This window comes from Ornithorhynchus anatinus, chromosome 2 (assembly GCF_004115215.2).
Source record: "Ornithorhynchus anatinus isolate Pmale09 chromosome 2, mOrnAna1.pri.v4, whole genome shotgun sequence".
NCBI classification, from domain to species: Eukaryota; Metazoa; Chordata; class Mammalia; order Monotremata; family Ornithorhynchidae; genus Ornithorhynchus; species Ornithorhynchus anatinus.
This window is the reverse complement of record NC_041729.1, coordinates 18615811-18630567: the sequence shown is the minus strand read 5'-3', so window position 1 is coordinate 18630567 and position 14757 is coordinate 18615811. Positions and strand designations below refer to the sequence as shown.

The following is a 14757-nucleotide window of genomic DNA, read 5'->3' as shown; positions in this document are numbered from 1 at the left end:
GAAGGCAGACAAACTGAAAGGCACGTCAGGACAAACAAAGCAAAGTCCAAGTGCAGTGATTAATCCCCTCCCTCAGGACTCGCAGAGACTCCAAGTGCTTTTGAGACTTTTGGCCCTTTCCACAAGGGTTGGCAGACATCCCGAATATTCAGGATTACCCCATATCTCACAGCCTTGCCCACTTGCCCTGAAAGGACTGCTGAGACGGGACATATGAGAGTCTCATGTTTGAGAGACACAAGCCTCGGATCTCCCTAAGAACCAAAGGAGGGGAGTATCTCCCTTGCCGGCTAGGGAGGTGCCCGTGTCTTTGGTGGCAGAAGTAATCCATAGAGGGACAAGGGCTGATTTAAGGCCACAAAGAAACCACAGGCGTTGTTGGGAAAATACCCAGGCCTCCTCCTCCTGGCTCTCTTCAGTTCAAGAGGCACCACACCCTTTTGTTAGTCAGTCAAATACAAGACTACACAAACAGAAAATAAACCACAAATTTCTACAACCCTGAAGAATGTATATGGACCCCGCACACACTGTCACAGACCCCCTGGCTCCACCTTCATCACAAAGACAGAATCTTGAAGATATGCCAAGCACACTTCAGTGACCTAGTTACCCTTTCTACCACCATTGAGGTCAGAGTTCTACCCAGAATAGGTTGCCTGACAACATGTGAAGTCATGGCTCTTGTGCCATAACTTGATGAAGTTTCCATTGCAGTCAGAGTCATGAAGAACGGCAAAACTACCAGGTCTGCTGATCAACCTTAGCTGAGAGTTTCAGGCAGAAAGGGGACTGGCTCCTCAGCTGTCCTCACAGGCTCTTCCTCAACATATGGAGCACTGAGGAAATGCCACAAGATTTCAAAGATACCACAATTATCACTGTCTTCCAGAAGAGTAGAGAGAGCTGACTGTGGAAATAAGCTTGGGATCTCAAAATATTGTGGCATTTGTTAAGGGCTCACTACGTGCCATACTCTGGACTAAGCACTGAGGTAGAGAATCAGATCCCATATGGAGCCCACAGCCTAAGCAGGAGGGAGAACAAGAATGGAATCCCCATTTTGCAGATGAGGGAATTGAGGCACGGAGAAATTAAGCAACTTGCTCAAAGTCACTTTGATTCCTTGGCAGAGTGGGGATTGGAACTCAAGTCCTCAGACCCCAGGTCTGTGCTCTTTCCACTAGGCCAAGCTGATTCTCATTGCTTGCCACTGCTGGCAAGACTCTAGACAGAATCCTACTGGACCAATAACTAAAAAAAATTATTAGCGATGCCCTCGCTGGAATCACAATGCCACTTCAGAACACTGAAGAGCACAGCAGGCATGATCTTTGCCACACAGTTCATCCTTGCTTTTCTTCCTCTCACTATTTGTGAATTGTGTATCTGGTTCCTCCATTGGCATATAAGTTCCTTGAAGGCAGAGAATGTGAGTCTTGCTTCTGGTGAACTCCCCCAAGCACTTCCTATCACTGATTTACTGATTGATCAAATATGACCAATCAAATATTAGAGAGATGCAAAGAACATCAAGACTTCTACCCAGTGTTTAGTGACTATTCCAAAAGTATTGGACACCAATCAATGGTTCTTATTGAGCACTTACTATATGCTGAGCACTGTACTAAACACTTGGGGAAGTACAACAGAGTTGGCCGAGACATTCCCTGCACACAACAAGCTGACAACAGCAGCTGACTGGGCTCTGTAACCTCTGAAACCTTCATCAAGATAACACTCTTCCCTCAATGATATGACTGCCCTCAACTCCAAAGAACCAGGCCTGTTCAACCCAGTCTATGCAGGCTTATTTGAAGACATACCAAGGTATCTGGAAACTGGCATAGCACATGATTCCAATCTTTAGGGAAACTCTTTCAATTTAACAGACTGAAAGCATCATTGGAATTCCTTAGGTCACTCATTCATAAAACTACCTGCTGGTAACTACTTTAGAAGAGCGCACACACATATAGGATTACAAACCACTTCTCAGAATCAGAACACTAGGTTTTAAAAATTAATCTTGACGAAGACTGAGATTACCTACCAATCCACATCTAGTATACTAAGGAACAACAGAATTGAGGTCACTAAAATCTGATTCCTAGGGAGTTCATTATCCAGTAAAATCCAGTAGGAGGCCAATTCAGGAAGGATAGCATGTCCCCTGCTGAGGTTCAAAGACAAAATGGCATTGACACAACACCAAAATTCAGACTAAAGTGACAGTATACAGAATGTCATGTACCAACCTCCTTTATAGCTATGTGACCCGGCCTCACCACTCACACCCCACTCAATTTCTACAGCAATTCAACCACCACCACGTACTTGCAATATTTCACAGCAAATGACAAGCCAGGATCACAAACACTAAGATCCTGGAGCACAGTCAGACTTCCAGCACCAAAAAGCCACTGCTCATCACACCTTCACCGGGTGGGACATGTGAGAAGAACGGATGGGGCAGAACGCCTACTCTTTTCTCTATAAAGACCTGAAATGGGATCACTGCAGAAGAGATGGCAGAAAAGCTTCAAAGGCAAAGCAAAACTTCAAACAATGTGGCAGAGCAATGGACCGTTAGGTGACAGAGACAGAAAACAGGTCAGTTTGGTGTGGAGCAAGAAATGGGGTGGCTGCCTCCGAACGGAGGCTTTGGGAAGATTGAGACATCAAAGAACAGGAAAAAAACCAGCACCAGGTCCGTTGGGGAAAATGAGGAAAGGTATCAAGGGGCAATCTTTACCAAACATTATGCAGATGGGACTGTTAGTCATGCGGATTATTGTACTAGATATTGGACAAAGTGAGGGAATTACATAAGAACAAAACATGGTCCCTGTCATCAAGGAGTTTACAATCTGGCCTACAAACCTAAGATGACTAGAGAATAAGAGGGACGTTAATAGACATGAAAGAAAATTTCAATGTCAAAGAACATAAATGACAAAAATATCTTTTGCTTCAAAACTTGTGTATTTTCTCTGGAGCTAATCGATACTTTTCGTTTCACACGGATTGAAGGGCCATTATGTTCTTGGCTCTATTCCAAATACTGGGCTAGTGTGACAACAGACAGATCCTCAAAGAGGTGGTACCTGCCCTCAGGGAGATTACAATCAAAGAAATATGAGGGGTCTTGTAGAAAGAGAGGGTATCACTGTCCCACCTAAAGCCACTCCTGATGGTGTGCTTCCTCTTTGAAAGCAAGAACAAGGACTCTGGAATGCCCCTGGTTAATGGAGATTTCTCTCTCTCAGGGGAACCAATATTGATTTCCCCTGGAGAGCAGGGACTTTGCTAGTCGGCTCCCAGTCAGCTGCTGTTAATCTACTATGCCAATGGATTTCTCTGTTCTAGCCCTGTCCAGTGCACCCCAGCAAGCACTTGGCCTGAGAGTCACCTCATTGGGTGCATAGAGGGACAAGCATTTCAGAGTGGAAGTAGGACAGGTGCTGTAGTGGACGAGTGCGGAAGAGGAACCCCCGGACAACAGAGAAGAGAAGCAGTGTGGCCTAATGGATAGAACACAGGCCTGGGAGTCAGAGGGACCTAGGTTCTAATGCCGGCTCCGCTACTTATAATTATGGTATTAAGCGCTTATGTCTATCTGTTGCCAAACTGTACTTTCCAAGTGCTTAGTACAATGCTCTGCACACAGTAAGCACTCAATAAATACCACTGAACGAATGAATCTGCTGCTTTTGTGACCTTGGGCAAGTCACTTAACTTCCCTGTGCCTCAGTTTCCTCATCTGTAAAATGGGGATTAAGACCATGAGCCCCATGGGCTGTGTCCAACCTGATTAGCTGTATCTCTCCCAACACTTAGTACAGTACCTGGCGCATAGTAAGCGCTTAACAAACACCATAAAAAACACAGATTCCCCGGTCTCATGGGTAATATTACAAACCCCAGGGCCCGCAACCAAGTCACCAACCTTTCCCTCCATAGGCTTGTGAGCCAGCAATGAAGACCCACCAATGCCTCTACCTGGAAACTCAGCACCTGGCCATCCCACGGAACAACCTCGACCTCACCATGAGGGCACCTGCATTTTAAGTTCTCCCCTGAAATGTAATTAAATTGGGAGGCAGAGATTGAGGGACAGACCCAGGCACACATTTCCTCGTATGGGGTAGCCATTTCCAGCAGATTTGCTTTGGGTGGGCAGCTAGCCAGCTGCTTCAGAAATAGCTTTTCCATTTCCTGGGAGCTGTTCCTAACTCACTGCTCCTTGTTTATCCCCTGCTCCCCTCTCCCTTCCAGCCCCCTCCAGGACCCTCTCCCAGAAAAGGGCTGGCCAGGCAGAGCAGTGACATCTACAGTAAGGATATCGCTTTGAGCGAGCCTTAGACAGTATGGTTAATCAGCCATTTTCCTCACATTCTGGCTGTGTAGACAACAGAGTTTATCAAAGAGATCTCAAGAATCCCCAAGTGAGCAATACATATGCTCAGCAGGTGGGAAAAAAAATCTATTATCTAGGCGTCTGAATGTGGCTTTCCTCAAAGTCTGACTCCTAAAGGATCCTCTCTGGGGACCCTTCCCCTCCCAGGAGCATGAGAGGAAGCTGTGACGTTCTCATAACACACTTCCCCTCCACTTGCTGTGATGTGTTCTTGTTCTACTGGCCAGACACCAGCCTCCAATTACAGCAGGAAGTCTGAGCCTCAGAGAGTCAATTAACAACATGTGTCCAGGGCCCACTGTTGCAAGGGCCTGGGAGGGTGGAATGTGGGACAGGAGGGTTGAGGAGTAAAAGTGGACCCCATCTCCATAAATCATGGAAAACTTGGAAGGCCTTGGCCAATTCCTTACACCCTAACTCTATCAGCCCCACAGAGACCTACTTGGAGAATAGGGAATGGACTTTTCCTGAGTTTTGCCTGCCTAACGTGGTCTCACAAGGGTCTCCAGTTTAACACCTGAGTAGTTGTCTCCTACTCCTACACACTGAGCTCTGAAGTCCCTGCTCCAACTTCCATGGCAAAGGACAGACACTGTCCCTCACCCCTGGGTTTGAAATAAGTCTCCAGCAGGAAGCTGCATTCAGCATCCCCCTCTGATGTCCCTAGAGAGGGCTGATGGGTCGGGGCCCACCCACTGTGCTCCTCCTCAGCACCTCCAGCAGCTGAGCTTCAGAGGACGCTTGGGTGGGAAGAAGTCAAGCTGGCCAACTGGTCAAAAACAGAGCCTGAAAAATTGATGCTGAGCGATGAGTTCCTGGACCATGCCCCAAGACCCCAGGGAGATCCAGCAAATCTATCTCCATAATGAGGCTACTCCGGCCTCCAATCCACATCTCCGAGCAGCACTGACATAATCGAGGAGCTGAGACACACTTGGCAAGAGCCCCATGGGAAGCCGGGAGCCCCTAACTCCAGGGAAATCCACATATTTGCCCTCCTTATGAAAATTATTTTTTAGTGATCTTTCAGAAAGTGAAAGAAGTGAAACCAGGGCCTCAAATGCTACGGAAATTGAAAGAAGGAAAAGGTTTGGCAGGTCTTGCCCATGGAGTCCAAGGGTCCTTGGGTATGGGGCTGGGTTGGGCCAACAAGACCTGCCCAAAGGCCAGCTCGTCATCTACAAAGTAAGCTCATCCTGGGCAGGGAACATGCCTACCAACTCCGTCTTAGAGAAGCAGCGTAGGCTAGTGGATAGAGCATGGGCCTGGGAGTCAGAAGGACCCGGGTTCTAATCCCGGCTCTGCCACTCCTCCCCTGTGTGACCTTGGGCACACGTCTCTGTACCTCAGTTACTTCAACTGTAAAATGAGGAATGAGACTGTGAGGCCCATGTGGGACATGGGTTGTGCCCAATCTGGTTAGTTTGTATCTATCCTAGTGCTTAGTACAGTGCCTAGCACATAGTAAGCACTTAATAAATACCATAAAAAAACTATTTTTATATTGTATTCTCCCAAATGCTTAGTATGGTGCTCTACACATATAAGTGCTCAATAAATACCATTGATGAGAAAAGGCCAAGGCCATGGTCACTTCCAGACCACCATCTGGTCAGGGTCCAGAGCCAGTACTGATCCAGGCCTGGGCTAGGACTGATTGGGTCATGCTGGGCCCTATATTTCCAGCCAGATGGGAGATTTTTATTCAGGGTGGCTGAACACCCATGGAACAAATCCACCTCCTAGGAACTAAAATCTGCAACCCCTGGAAATATTTGAGTGGAATGAGTGAAACAAGATGCCAATCTTTTCTAAATCTTTCTCAGTTCTAAAGCTTCTGCAGTGACTGGTAAACAGCGTCTCCACTGAGGTGCTAGGATGTTCCAAAGACCAAGAGGGCCCAATCCCACCAGCAGCCCTGGCCAGGTTCCTGTACCACCGACAGGAAAGCTTATACTGCTAAGCCATTTCTGGGCATCTGCCTCCAGCCATTTCTGCTCTGTTGGGTCTTGGTGCCTCTCTGCAGTTTTGCAGGCAGAAATGGAAAGAGACCATCCATCGGCCAAAGGAAGTCAGCTAGCTTCAAAGCCTCCCTCTCTCTCTAACCAGGGCCTTGAAAGATAAAAGCCATCATTTGGGCTTTGGGCCCAACCCCACTGCCATCGCTCAGCACTGCCCCGGAAGCCAGGGATACCCGACACTCTTGGCCAAGCTCAGGGTACAGTTTCAGAGCTACACTTCCACCCTAGGCTCACTCTCACTGAGAGGAAAACAAGTTTCCATTTAGACATTTATTCCCCTTGTCCTGCCTCACCCCTGCCCCCCACTCTGCTCAACCCCTGCAGCCAGAGAGAGAGCAGGGTCCCCAAATGAGAAGACCCAAAGTCAGCGCTCTCTCCCACAGACTAAAAGGGCTGACTTGTGGGAAGGAAAGCTCCTATTTTAGCTTCCTCCCACTGTTTTACCACTCATGCCCACAGTCGTCCTGACAGTCTGTAACTTCCCCCATGTCATCCAACTGTTGAGAGAGTAAACGGGCGGGTCTCCCCGAGTGCTGTGCTAAACACAGAAGTAGATAGTTACCAGATAATCAAATCAGACACAATATCTGACCCACATTAAGTGCACAGTTTAAGAGGGAGGGAGAGCAGTATCTTATCCTGAAGAAACTAAAACCCAGAGAGGTTCAATGACTTGGCCAAGGTCACACAGCAGTCCAGTGTCAAAGATGGGACTAAAACTCAGGCCTCGACTCTCAACTCTAATCTTTAAACTAGACCTCAGGGCCTCCCTAAACCCACAAATTTGTAAAAGATGAGGAAATTATCAAGAGACTGCTTTTGTTTTAAGATACCTGTTCAGCACTTACTATGCGTCACACACTGTTCTGAGTGCTGGGGTAGGTACAAGTCAGTTAGGTCGGACACAGTCCCTGTCCTGCTTGGGGCTCACAGTCTTAAGTAGGAAGGGAATAGGTAATTAATTCCCATTTTACAGGTAGAGGGAACTAAGGCACAGTTAAGTGACTTGCCCAAGGTCACAGAGCAAACAATTGGCAGAGCAAATGGCAGAGCCGGGATTAGAAATCAAGTCCTCTGACTCCCAGGCCCATGTTCTTTCCATTAGGCCACGCTGCTTCAATCCCCTGGGGGATGGGGGCGGAGAAGAGAGTAGAAACCGCTTGGACCTCCCCTCTAGACCCCACTCAAACTCAATTCAGACTTTGTCAACTCTGAGAAATTGCTTCACTCCAGTCCATGCTTCTCCAGGGCTGCCAGAGTCACCGATGGACTCTATGAATCAGAGCCCTCAGAGATCCTGATCTAATGCAGTTTTTCCTAGAAGAATGAGCCTCCTTCCAAAGGCATCTTCCCTTCACCATCACAATTCTTCCCAGGGCAGTAACCTACATCACTAGACACACCACAAACTCCCAAGAGAAGCAGCGTGGCTCAGTGGAAAGATCATGGGCTTTGGAGTCAGAGGTCATGAGTTCGAATCCCAGCTCTGCCACTTGTCAGCTGTGTGACTGTGGGCAAGTCACTTAACTTCTCTGGGCCTCAGTTACCTCATCTGTAAAAGGGGGATTAAGACTGTGAGCCCCATATGGGACAACCTGATTTCCCCGTGTCTCCCCCAGCGCTTAGAACAGTGCTCTACACATAGTAAGCGCTTAACAAATACCAACATTATTATTATTATTATTAAGTGGATGCTTACCAGAAGGCTGGACCGGAAACCTTACGACCCAGGTAAGAAGCCCTACAAAAGGGGGCCCCATTGTCCCAACAGTACCACAGCATGTCCTCCTTTTGGAAGAGTTTTATCCTGCTACTGATCTATCAGGGATTCAAATACTGAGTGTGCAGACCCAGAATGTACCTGATGGCTGGAGGATGGAGCAAACTGAAGGCAGGGAAGCCTCTTTGTGGGATGCCTGCTGCCGACAAGAGAAACTGCCCCACTTCCCTCATAATTCCTCCCCCAAAATCCAATGTCCCAGCATTTCCCAACCCCTTTCCTGGCACACAGTGGTAAAAAAAAAAAAAAAATCAGAATTTTTTTTTAAATCTCTCTCTCTCTAGAAATTTAAAGTTAGAAAGTTCCCAGATACAGGCAGCCTTCTCCCAAGCCTCCTTTAATAATAATAATAATGATGATAATGTTGGTATTTGTTAAGCACTTACCATGTGCAGAGCACTGTTCTAAGCACTGGGGTAGATACAGGGTAATCAGGTGGTCCCACGTGAGGCTCACAGTTAACCCCCATTTTACAGATGAGATAACTGAGGCACAGAGAAGTGAAGTGACTTGCCCAAACAGCTGACAAGTGGCAGATCCGGGATTCGAACCCATGACCTCTGACTCCCAAGCCTGGGCTCTTTCCACTGAGCCACACTGCTTCTCTTTAATGCTGTCCCCTTCAGACTGTGGCCTTCAGCTTTCTTCCTGGGGGGTGGGGGGGGGGGGGTTCTTGAGCTCCTAGAGAGCCATCTCTGTCCAAAATCCAGAGGGCAGGAGGGGCCAAGCACTGTTTTCTGACACCACATGAGAGCACTGCCTTGCCACAGGCCTGCAAGCCAGCAGCTGCAATTTCCTGAAACCGTTTAGTCATCTCCTCACATTCCCCAGCATTGACGATGTTCATTAAAAACAATTTCTTCCTCCCCAACAGATCCCCAACGGAGTTTTTTCAGGGACTCACTTAAGCCTGTGTTCCACATTTTGGCATCTGTTCCCCCTATAATCTGTCTGAGAGCCTCCTCAACTTGACATCATCTACAGGCAAGTCTTCTTCTTCTCAGCCACCCGTTACCCTGCCAGCATCTCCCAGGCCCTCTCTGCCTCCTTTCTCTGGGATGTAGATGTAACCTGCAAATCCTCCTTTCCCCCAACCTCTAACTCTTCATTTTTTTTTCTCTCTACTAGGAGCCTTATCCTCATCTCAGCAAGTCATTATTTTTTGTCTCTACCAACTATTTGGGGAAGCAGGATGAGAAGAGGCAATATAAAAATAGTTCGGGTTAGGCAGCTGAAAGAAAAACAATAAAAAAAAAACCCCACACATTTCTCTTTTTAAAGACAGAAGTTATTGTGAAACTCCTATTTTCCTGTGTCCCAAAGCCAAACCAGAATTATTCCCAGCTGGAGGAGGCCAGGGTCTTTGCTTCAGTTTCTGCCCTAACAAAAACAACATTCTCTGCTTTCCTCCAACATAACCACCCAACACAATTGCCCACCCTCACCCTTCCTATCAGCCTTCTCCTAGCTCATGCAATCACCTTGGTCTCTAGCAACATCTGGGGGAAAGAAAAGAAAAACCCCATACCCAACAAACACAAATGAAACAGGAGCTAGGAAAACAGTGCTCTGCACACTGCAAATGCTCAAGTAAATACTACTTATTGCTCCCTCATTAAAAAAGGAGATTAGGTCCCTAGCATAGATCCCTGTCTGCCAACCTGCCCAGGAGATTTTGGGCCAGTCCTACCTATAATGTTTAATATATTTACTAAGTACTTACTAGGTGCCAAAGCCTATGCTAAGGGCCATAAATGGGATAATGAGCAAAATAAAATGTAGAGGAAAAATGTAATTTTTGCACTTTCTGGACAGCACCCCAAAGAAAGAGAGATAAATCCGTGTGTTTCACATAGAGCAAAATAATTCCAAAGCATGTACAAGGAGCCTTTCCTCAATTCCAGAGCGGCCTAATGGAAAGAACACTGGACTGGGAATCAGAACACCTGAGTTCTAGTCCCAGCTCTGCTACTGACCTGCCTTGTGACCTTTGGGCAAGTCACTTAACCTCTCTGAGCTTCAGTTTCTTCAGCTGGAATGTGGGGATAAAATACCTGTTCTCCCTCTCTCAGACTGTGAGCCTCCAGTGGAGTAGAGACTGTGTTTGATCTGATTATCCTGCATTCACTTCAGCACTTAGTACATAATAAGCCCTTAATAAATGTTATAATAATGAATAGCCCACTAGCATGGGAGGAGTCAAAGAAATGCCATTCGAAATCCTATTTGCCTAATGATTAAACAATGCAATTTGGAAATGTTTTTCTTCATCCTGGCTTGCCCAACTGGTTGTTTGGCCTCAAGACATTAGATGCCAGTGCTTAAGTAAATACATATAATTTGCTGCCCTTTGCTTCAGGGTTCTGGAAAGAAGGTGTGGTGACCTAATGATCAGCAGGACCAAGTGTAAATTAGAAGCCTCAAAATTGGACTTCTCTATCAGCTTGCTAGAAATGAATGCCCCTTGCTAAATATATAGTTTTGTTTTTCATTAAAAAAAACTTTCATTATGGGGCACGAGAGAGCATGAAATGAAATTCACAAAATAAAACCTCCACCAGACACTCCCAACGATCAGTCAAAATTGAATTAGCCCCAGAGGAGCCTAATCAGCCTGAGAAGGAAATTAAACAAACCCAGCTCCCTAATGCTCTTCACCGGCATTTACACTGTCTTTGACAACAAGGCAATAGGTAAACCTCGAACCACAGCCCCTTCAAAATAGTGAGAAAAGATAAGGTGCTTAGGACAGCTCTCCTGATTGGGATTGTTTAGGTCAATCCTGAGTGAGGGTCCCTTCAAATCTATGAAAATGTAAACTGGATTAGAAATTAGATCAAATGAAGGAAGGGGGAAGCTACAATTGTCAGAAGTCAGCATTCCATAGAAAGAGAGTAAAGTCCACGGTGCCTGAGCATAACACCTTCATTTCCAAGTCCACTAACCTGGACCAGTTGGAGGGCAAGTTATCTGAGAATAACTACAATACATATATAAGGACCTCTGACTCAAAGGAAAATCTGAAAAAGCATTTCTGAGAGGGAGTGATGCAGAGATGGAGAAGGCTAACTAAAGGAAACAAGAGTCATACACTTCTTCCACCAGAGGAGCCCTGCCGAGAGCAGAGATGACCTGTACAATGTCTAGCAAGTGCTTGTACCTGAGGAGGGGAAAGGGAAATTGGAGGTCAGACAAGAAAATCGGTCTAGCAGGAGACGAGACTACTCTGTGAGCTCCTTGTGGCCAGAGATCACAGCTCCAAACTGTTGTATTGCACTTTTGCAAGTGCTTAGTACAGTATTCTGCACACAGTTAAGCACTCAACAAATACCACTGACAAACTGAAGATTGTCAGTTCTTCCTAGAGCAAGGAGACCAGTCCTCTGCCCGCTCATTTTGAACCTGGATTGTAAACTTTAACAGGCAGGGATTGTGTCTACCAAGTCCACTGCATTGTACTCTCCAAAGGACTTAGCAGAATGCTCTGCACACTGAAAGTGCTCAACAGATATTAATTGATTGATCAATTGAATGGAATCCATCATGGGGAGAAGGCAATCTTGCTAGGTCCTTGGGCCTTCATTTCCAAAGCGACCCTTGGTGGGAACCCCAAGGAGACATACAGGGAGCAACTCAACTGGCTCCCTGGTGGGGTGCCCCGAGTTTGGCTAAGATGGAAAATAATTTCTTCTCCCCAGTGAGAGCAACTGGGAGCAGAAGGAAGCAGCACAACTTCTAAGAAGATCTCCAAGGGTGCTGAAAGAAGTTCCACCACTCAAGACATTCATGTCACCAAACTGGTGTGCAATTGTGGGGAAAGAAGAGTAAAAACCCTAACTTCCCGATTAGTCAGAACTCCCTCATACACCACAGGCCCATTTTGCCATAGGAAAAACTGAGGCCCAAGTGAGTTGCTTTATCTGTAGTCACAGGGCGGGATAGGTGGTGGTACTGGGATTAGAGGAGCAGCATGGCGTAGTGGATAGAGCACAGGCCTGGGAGTCAGAAATTCATGGGTTGATGATGATGATGGTATTTGTTAAGTGCTTACTATGTGCCAAGCACTCTTATAAGTGCTGGAGTAGATACAAGGTAATTAGGTTGTACCATATGGGGCTCACAGTCTTAATCCCCATTTTACAGATGAGGTAACTGAGGCACTGAGAAGTTAAGTAACTTGCCCAAAGTCACACATTTGGCAAGTGGCAGGGCCAGGATTAGAATCCACAGCCTCTGACTCCCAAGCCCGGACTCTTTCCACTAAGCCTCGCTGATTCTCTCCCATCTAATCCGGACTCTGCTACTTGTCTGTTGTGACTCGGGGACAGGGACGGAGTTCAACCTGATTTGCTTGTATCCACCCAAACGCTTAGTACAGGGCCTGTCACCAAGTAAGCGTTGAATACCATTATTTTCAATACAGAATCCAGACAGCTGAAATCCCACACTAGAGGTTCCAGGCCCCACTGGCTCAAGAAGGCAGGTGGCAGAGGGGGCAAATTCCAGAAACCAGATAAGAGGATGGATGTGCTCTATACATAGTGAGTGTTCAGTAAATGCCATGGATTGACTAACTGCCAGAGGGAGGAAAGAGAACAAGCCGGTGGGGCCGGGAAACACACAGTGCTGAGATGAGGATGCAGGAGAGTCTGGAAGAGGGAGAAGAGCGAGGCTGGGGCTGATCCTCACCGACAGTAGCCGCAGACAAACTTGGGTCTCTCCTCAGACCCCTCACGCCAATAATAATGACGGCATTTGTTACGCGCTTACTTTGTGCCAAGCACTATTCTAAGAGCTGAGCATTGTTCTAAGCACTGCTGCCTGAGCAGAGCAGCAGCCTGGCTTAGTGGAAAGGCTTGGGAGTTAGAGGACGTGGGTTCGAATACCGACTCGGTCGCTTGTCAGCTGTGTGACTTTGGGCAAGCACTTCACTTGTCTGTGCTTCAGTTAACTCACCTGTCAAATGGGGATTAAGACTGCGAGCCCCACGTCGGACAACTTGATCACTTTTTATCCTCCCCAGCGCTTAGAACAGTGCTTTGCACATAGTAAGCGCTTAACAAATACCGTAATTATTATTATTATTAGAGGGGCAGGGTTTCAGGGTTGTCACAAATCGGCATTCCACAGAAAGAGAGTAAAATCCACAGTGCCTGAGCTTTACACATAGTAAGCGCTTAACAAATGCCATCACTAGTATTCTTCTCTGTGCCTCAGTTCCCTCATCTGTAAAATGGGGATGAAGACTGTCAGCCCCACGTGGGATAAACTGATTAGTTTGCATCTGGCCCAGCGCTTAGGACTGTGCTTGGCACATAGTAAGCGCTTAACAGAGAGCATAATAAATAGTCACACCGGGAGGCCGGGCACGGTTGACAAGCCCGGTTATGGGGGAGACGCTCTGCGGAGGGGAGAACCCTGGCTCTGCCCGCCAACAAAGCACCCGGAAAAGAGTGGGCAGAGGCAGGAGGGAGAGAGACCAAGGAAAGGGAAAGGGAGGGACCACTATCATTCATTCAATAATTCGTTCATCATTCATTCGGAAGCAGCGTGGCTCAGTGGCAAGAGCCCGAGCTAGAGAGGCAGAGGTCATGGGTTCTAATCCCGACTCAGCCCCCTGTCAGCTGGGTGACTGTGGGCAAGTCGCTTCACTTCTCTGGGCCTCAGTGACCCCACCTGCCAAACGGGGGTAAAGCCCGTGAGCCCCACGTGGGACAACCTGATCCCCTCGTACCCTCCCCAGCGCTTAGAACAGTGCTCCGCACAGCGTGAGCGCTTAGCAGATGCCATCCTCATTACTCAGTCGTGTTAAGCGAGCGCTCACGCTGTGCAGAGACGCTGTGCGGAGCACTGGGCTAAGCGCTCGGAACGGGCCGGGCCCAGTTCGGTCCTCGGTCCGGGGGCCCCGAGGGATGGCGCGGGGGGTGCCGGGAGACTCCCGCCAACTGGCCGCCCGTTGTCCAGCTCGGCCAGGAGTCTGAGAGGCGGCGGGGCAGGGGCGGGTCCCGCCCGGCCGGGGGGATCCCAGACCCCCGCTCCGGCCTGTCCGGGGACCCCGGCGAGGGGAGGACGGCCAACATCCCGCACCGCCCCCCGCCCGAGGTTGGCTACTGCCCCGGGCCCCGCACCGCCGCGGCCGCCTCCTAACCTGGCCCGCGGGCCCGTCGGTTGCCCCGATGCCGGGCGCTCCGCTCCGCAACGCTCCGCACAGCGCCGCAGCCCCCGGGTCCCTCCTGCGCCCCGGGCCCGGCCGCCACGGGGTCTGACCAGCGGGGCCGCGGCCGCGGCAGCTCCAGCCGCCAGGGCCGCGCTGATTGGCTGCCGCCGGGGCTCCCCTCCCCCCTACCCCCCCCCGCGGCGCGCGCCTGGAGGGGCGGGGCCGGCGCGAGGAAGGGGGCGGGGCCGGCGCGAGGAAGGGGGCGGGGCCGGGACTCCGCCGCCGCCGTCCCGGCTCGGGGATTGGCTGAGCTCGAAGGCTAGCGCCGCGCTGATTGGCCCGGGCGTGCCAACCTCTATTGGCTCGCGCCGCGGGGAGG

General features: G+C 48.8%; 1 protein-coding gene across 7 annotated transcripts in view; it reads right to left on the bottom strand.

Moving 5' to 3' along the window:
- Positions 1–14482, bottom strand: part of CAMKK2 (calcium/calmodulin dependent protein kinase kinase 2) — a 50745-nt gene extending 36263 nt beyond the window's left edge. For 5 of the 7 annotated variants that reach the window (XM_029058806.1, XM_029058810.2, XM_029058808.1 and 2 more), the window contains exon 1: positions 14370–14482. The gene's annotated coding sequence lies outside the window, so the exon portion shown is untranslated. The remainder of the gene's footprint in view (positions 1–14369) is intronic. The other 2 variants (XM_007658829.3, XM_029058809.2) reach the window with 1 other exon arrangement.
- Between the last annotated feature and the right edge of the window lie 275 nt (positions 14483–14757).